We start from the raw sequence: 7,500 nt of genomic DNA on the forward strand, positions 1-7,500 counted from the left end.
AGCAGCTGGATTAGGCTTAACTAATACTGTTATCAGTAGGTAACCTACCATCACCAGCAGCTGGATTAGGTAACCTACCATCACCAGCAGCTGGATTAGGGCTTAACTAATACTGTTATCAGTAGGTAACCTACCATCACCAGCAGCTGGATTAGGCTTAACTAATACTGTTATCAGTAGGTAACCTACCATCACCAGCAGCTGGATTAGGCTTAACTAATACTGTTATCAGTAGGTAACCTACCATCACCAGCAGCTGGATTAGGCTTAACTAATACTGTTATCAGTAGGTAACCTACCATCACCAGCTGGATTAGCTTAACTAATACTGTTATCAGTAGGTAACCTACCATCACCAGCAGCTGGATTAGGCTTAACTAATACTGTTATTAGGTAACCTACCATCACCAGCAGCTGGATTAGGCTTAACTAATACTGTTATCAGTAGGTAACCTACCATCACCAGCAGCTGGATTAGGCTTAACTAATACTGTTATCAGTAGGTAACCTACCATCACCAGCAGCTGGATTAGGCTTAACTAATACTGTTATCAGTAGGTAACCTACCATCACCAGCAGCTGGATTAGGCTTAACTAATACTGTTATCAGTAGGTAACCTACCATCACCAGCAGCTGGATTAGGCTTAACTAATACTGTTATCAGTAGGTAACCTACCATCACCAGCAGCTGGATTAGGCTTAACTAATACTGTTATCAGTAGGTAACCTACCATCACCAGCAGCTGGATTAGGCTTAACTAATACTGTTATCAGTAGGTAACCTACCATCACCAGCAGCTGGATTAGGCTTAACTAATACTGTTATCAGTAGGTAACCTACCATCACCAGCAGCTGGATTAGGCTTAACTAATACTGTTATCAGTAGGTAACCTACCATCACCAGCAGCTGGATTAGGCTTAACTAATACTGTTATCAGTAGGTAACCTACCATCACCAGCAGCTGGATTAGGCTTAACTAATACTGTTATCAGTAGGTAACCTACCATCACCAGCAGCAGCACTGCTGGTAATACCATCACCAGCAGCTGGATTAGGCTTTAAACTAATACTGTTATCAGTAGGTAACCTACCATCACCAGCAGCTGGTTATCAGTAGGTAACCTACCATCACCAGCAGCTGGATTAGGCTTAACTAATACTGTTATCAGTAGGTAACCTACCATCACCAGCAGCTGGATTAGGCTTAACTAATACTGTTATCAGTAGGTAACCTACCATCACCAGCAGCTGGATTAGGCTTAACTAATACTGTTATCAGTAGGTAACCTACCATCACCAGCAGCTGGATTAGGCTTAACTAATACTGTTATCAGTAGGTAACCTACCATCACCAGCAGCTGGATTAGGCTTAACTAATACTGTTATCAGTAGGTAACCTACCATCACCACAGCTGGATTAGGCTTAACTAATACTGTTATCAGTAGGTAACCTACCATCACCAGCAGCTGGATTTAACTAATACTGTTATCAGTAGGTAACCTACCATCACCAGCAGCTGGATTAGGCTTAACTAATACTGTTATCAGTAGGTAACCTACCATCACCAGCAGCTGGATTAGGCTTAACTAATACTGTTATCAGTAGGTAACCTACCATCACCAGCAGCTGGATTAGGCTTAACTAATACTGTTATCAGTAGGTAACCTACCATCACCAGCAGCTGGATTAGGCTTAACTAATACTGTTATCAGTAGGTAACCTACCATCACCAGCAGCTGGATTAGGCTTAACTAATACTGTTATCAGTAGGTAACCTACCATCACCAGCAGCTGGATTAGGCTTAACTAATACTGTTATCAGTAGGTAACCTACCATCACCAGCAGCTGGATTAGGCTTAACTAATACTGTTATCAGTAGGTAACCTACCATCACCAGCAGCTGGATTAGGCTTAACTAATACTGTTATCAGTAGGTAACCTACCATCACCAGCAGCTGGATTAGGCTTAACTAATACTGTTATCAGTAGGTAACCTACCATCACCAGCAGCTGGATTAGGCTTAACTAATACTGTTATCAGTAGGTAACCTACCATCACCAGCAGCTGGATTAGGCTTAACTAATACTGTTATCAGTAGGTAACCTACCATCACCAGCAGCTGGATTAGGCTTAACTAATACTGTTATCAGTAGGTAACCTACCATCACCAGCAGCTGGATTAGGCTTAACTAATACTGTTATCAGTAGGTAACCTACCATCACCAGCAGCTGGATTAGGCTTAACTAATACTGTTATCAGTAGGTAACTACCATCACCAGCACTGGATTATCACTGTTATAGGTAACCTACCATCACCAGCAGCTGGATTAGGCTTAACTAATACTGTTATCAGTAGGTAACCTACCATCACCAGCAGCTGGATTAGGCTTAACTAATACTGTTATCAGTAGGTAACCTACCATCACCAGCAGCTGGATTAGGCTTAACTAATACTGTTATCAGTAGGTAACCTACCATCACCAGCAGCTGGATTAGGCTTAACTAATACTGTTATCAGTAGGTAACCTACCATCACCAGCAGCTGGATTAGGCTTAACTAATACTGTTATCAGTAGGTAACCTACCATCACCAGCAGCTGGATTAGGCTTAACTAATACTGTTATCAGTAGGTAACCTACCATCACCAGCAGCTGGATTAGGCTTAACTAATACTGTTATCAGTAGGTAACCTACCATCACCAGCAGCTGGATTAGGCTTAACTAATACTGTTATCAGTAGGTAACCTACCATCACCAGCAGCTGGATTAGGCTTAACTAATACTGTTATCAGTAGGTAACCTACCATCACCAGCAGCTGGATTAGGCTTAACTATACTGTTATACTAGGTAACCTACCATCAGCTGGATTAGGTAAACTGTTATCAGTAGGTACCATCACCAGCAGCTGGATTAGGCTTAACTAATACTGTTATCAGTAGGTAACCTACCATCACCAGCAGCTGGATTAGGCTTAACTAATACTGTTATCAGTAGGTAACCTACCATCACCAGCAGCTGGATTAGGCTTAACTAATACTGTTATCAGTAGGTAACCTACCATCACCAGCAGCTGGATTAGGCTTAACTAATACTGTTATCAGTAGGTAACCTACCATCACCAGCAGCTGTAACCTACCATCACCAGCAGCTGGATTGAAACTAACTAATACTGTTATTAGGTAACCTACCATCACCAGCAGCTGGATTGGCTTAACTAATACTGTTATCAGTAGGTAACCTACCATCACCAGCAGCTAACTAATACTGTTATCAGTAGGTAACCTACCATCACCAGCAGCTGGATTAGGCTTAACTAATACTGTTATCAGTAGGTAACCTACCATCACCAGCAGCTGGATTGGCTTAACTAATACTGTTATCAGTAGGTAACCTACCATCACCAGCAGCTGGATTAGGCTTAACTAATACTGTTATCAGTAGGTAACCTACCATCACCAGCAGCTGGATTAGGCTTAACTAATACTGTTATCAGTAGGTAACCTACCATCACCAGCAGCTGGATTAGGCTTAACTAATACTGTTATCAGTAGGTAACCTACCATCACCAGCAGCTGGATTAGGCTTAACTAATACTGTTATCAGTAGGTAACCTACCATCACCAGCAGCTGGATTAGGCTTAACTAATACTGTTATCAGTAGGTAACCTACCATCACCAGCAGCTGGATTAGGCTTAACTAATACTGTTATCAGTAGGTAACCTACCATCACCAGCAGCTGGATTAGGCTTAACTAATACTGTTATCAGTAGGTAACCTACCATCACCAGCAGCTGGATTAGGCAGCTGGATTAACTAATACTGTTATCAGTAGGTAACCTACCATCACCAGCAGCTGGATTAGGCTTAACTAATACTGTTATCAGTAGGTAACCTACCATCACCAGCAGCTGGATTAGGCTTAACTAATACTGTTATCAGTAGGTAACCTACCATCACCAGCAGCTGGATTAGGCTTAACTAATACTGTTATCAGTAGGTAACCTACCATCACCAGCAGCTGGATTAGGCTTAACTAATACTGTTATCAGTAGGTAACCTACCATCACCAGCAGCTGGATTAGGCTTAACTAATACTGTTATCAGTAGGTAACCTACCATCACCAGCAGCTGGAGCTTAACTAATACTGTTATCAGTAGGTAACCTACCATCACCAGCAGCTGGATTAGGCTTAACTAATACTGTTATCAGTAGGTAACCTACCATCACCAGCAGCTGGATTAGGCTTAACTAATACTGTTATCAGTAGGTAACCTACCATCACCAGCAGCTGGATTAGGCTTAACTAATACTGTTATCAGTAGGTAACCTACCATCACCAGCAGCTGGATTAGGCTTAACTAATACTGTTATCAGTAGGTAACCTACCATCACCAGCAGCTGGATTAGGCTTAACTAATACTGTTATCAGTAGGTAACCTACCATCACCAGCAGCTGGATTAGGCTTAACTAATACTGTTATCAGTAGGTAACCTACCATCACCAGCAGCTGGATTCACCAGCAGCTGGATTAACTAATACTGTTATCAGTAGGTAACCTACCATCACCAGCAGCTGGATTAGGCTTAACTAATACTGTTATCAGTAGGTAACCTACCATCACCAGCAGCTGGATTAGGCTTAACTAATACTGTTATCAGTAGGTAACCTACCATCACCAGCAGCTGGATTAGGCTTAACTAATACTGTTATCAGTAGGTAACCTACCATCACCAGCAGCTGGATTAGGCTTAACTAATACTGTTATCAGTAGGTAACCTACCATCACCAGCAGCTGGATTAGGCTTAACTAATACTGTTATCAGTAGGTAACCTACCATCACCAGCAGCTGGATTAGGCTTAACTAATACTGTTATCAGTAGGTAACCTACCATCACCAGCAGCTGGATTAGGCTTAACTAATACTGTTATCAGTAGGTAACCTACCATCACCAGCAGCTGGATTAGGCTTAACTAATAATACTGTTATCAGTAGGTAACCTACCATCACCAGCAGCTGGATTAGGCTTAACTAATACTGTTATCAGTAGGTAACCTACCATCACCAGCAGCTGGATTAGGCTTAACTAATACTGTTATCAGTAGGTAACCTACCATCACCAGCAGCTGGATTAGGCTTAACTAATACTGTTATCAGTAGGTAACCTACCATCACCAGCAGCTGGATTAGGCTTAACTAATACTGTTATCAGTAGGTAACCTACCATCACCAGCAGCTGGATTAGGCTTAACTAATACTGTTATCAGTAGGTAACCTACCATCACCAGCAGCTGGATTAGGCTTAACTAATACTGTTATCAGTAGGTAACCTACCATCACCAGCAGCTGGATTAGGCTTAACTAATACTGTTATCAGTAGGTAACCTACCATCACCAGCAGCTGGATTAGGCTTAACTAATCTGTTATCATGGCTACCATTTATTGGTAACCTACCATCACCAGCATGTCCTTCAGTCTCTCGAACTTTTCCACTGGCTCTCTCATGCGACTCAAAGGAGTCAGGACAACACTGGGGGAAATGGTAAGATGATATACAATCTGTAACATTTACATCCATGGCAACAGGAACGTGTCATGTTCTATTCATTTTATTTCTATGACCTGTAAGAAACAGTATCTATGAGAGGAGTCAGGTTCTATTTCACCTATTGCACCTCTGAGCCAGTAGCAGTGGGTGGCAGGCCGGTGTGTATGTATGTGTATATGATCTATATCACCTACATCTGCGCCAGTATCAGTGGGTGGCAGGCCGGTGTGTGTGTATGTGTGTGTATGTGTATATGATCTATATCACCTACATCTGCGCCAGTATCAGTGGGTGGCAGGCCGGTGTGTGTGATCTATATCACCTACATCTGCGCCAGTATCAGTGGGTGGCAGGCCGGTGTGTGTGATCTATATCACCTACATCTGCGCCAGTATCAGTGGGTGGCAGGCCGGTGTGTGTGTATGTGTATATGATCTATATCACCTACATCTGCGCCAGTATCAGTGGGTGGCAGGCCGGTGTGTGTGTATGTGTGTATGATCTATATCACCTACATCTGCGCCAGTATCAGCGGCAGGACAAAGGCCTCTGAGGACAGGTATCTGCGCCCAGAGTGGACTGGGCCGGTCCTGGTAGACTGTCCACACACACAGCTGTTACATTAAACACTGTAGCGCTGCCCACGAACGGACCACAGCTGGAGTATCAGTGGGTGGCAGGAAGGTTCGAACCTGGGGGGGTACAGTGCTTTGCAAGTACAGTGCTTTGCAGATTGGAAGAAACCTTGAGAGGAATCAGACTCAAGGAACCAGAGGAGTAATTTATGATCTGTTTCTATTTCTTTCATAATTACTGTTGGAGGGTGATGCTAGTAGAGAGAAATAGAAGAGAAAGAGAGGAGGGGGTCTTACTGGTGGAGGGTGATTCTAGTAGAGAGAAACAGAACATTAAAAGAGTAGGAGAAAGACCAGGAGCTGGAGGAGTGTTACTGGTGGAGGGTGATTCTAGTAGCTTTGCAGAACAGAAGAAGAGAGGAGAAAGACTGGTGGAGGAACCAGGAGTAATTTATGATCTGTTTCTATTTCTTTCATAATTACTGTTGGAGGGTGATGCTAGTAGAGAGAAATAGAAGAGAAAGAGAGGCGGGAGGTCTTACTGGTGGAGGGTGATTCTAGTAGAGAGAAATAGAAGAGAAAGAGAGGAGAAAGAGAGGAGGGAGGTCTTACTGGTGGAGGTTACTTCCGAGGGTGATGACTGCCATGATGAGACCCAGTAGTAACATGAAGTGGAACAGAACTGAAGAACTTGAGGCACGGAACATTCTCTGGGCCGGAACACAGCACTGGAGAACTGTCAACTGGGAGGAGGAGGGGGATGAGGGGGAGAGAGAGAGGGAGAGAGAGGGGCAAGAGAGGGAGAGAGAGGGAGAGAGAGGGGGAGAAAGAGGGGGAGAAGGAGAGAGAAGGAGAGAGAGGGGGAAGAGGGGGGAGAGAGGGAGAGAGAGGGAGAGAGGGGGAGAGAGGGGAGAGAGGGAGAGAGAGAGAGGGAGAGAGAGGGAGAGAGGGGAGAAAGAGAGGAGAGAGAGAGAGAGAGGGGGAGAGAGAGGAGAGAGGAGAAGGGGAGAGAAGGGAGAGAGGGGGAGGAGAGGGAGAGAGAGCAGGGAAAGAGGGACAGAGGGAGGGAGGAGAGAGAGCTTTACATTAAACAAAGAGGGACCACAGGGAGAAGAGAGGGAAAGTATTACATGCATATTTAAGAATGAGAGGGGAGAGGGATAGGAGAGACAGAGGGGAGAGAGGGAGTGAGAGGGAAAGAGAGGGGGAGAGATGAGGGAGAGAGAGGGGAGAGTAGGGAGAAGATAGGAGAGAAAGGGGAGAAGGAGGGAGGGAGGTCTTAGGGGGAAAGGGGAGAGAGAGGGAGATGAGGGAGAGAAGTGGAACAGAACTGAAGAAGAGGGGATCTTTGGAACACAGCACTGG

At 44.2% G+C, this 7,500-nt stretch overlaps 1 pseudogene; it reads right to left on the reverse strand.

Annotated features, from left to right (window-relative positions):
* Positions 1–5,466: 5,466 nt before the first annotated feature.
* The window catches only part of LOC127917382 (transmembrane channel-like protein 7), an 8,618-nt pseudogene continuing 6,584 nt past the window's right edge, over positions 5,467–7,500 (reverse strand).

This window comes from Oncorhynchus keta, unplaced genomic scaffold (genome assembly GCF_023373465.1).
Source record: "Oncorhynchus keta strain PuntledgeMale-10-30-2019 unplaced genomic scaffold, Oket_V2 Un_contig_11318_pilon_pilon, whole genome shotgun sequence".
NCBI classification, from domain to species: Eukaryota; Metazoa; Chordata; class Actinopteri; order Salmoniformes; family Salmonidae; genus Oncorhynchus; species Oncorhynchus keta.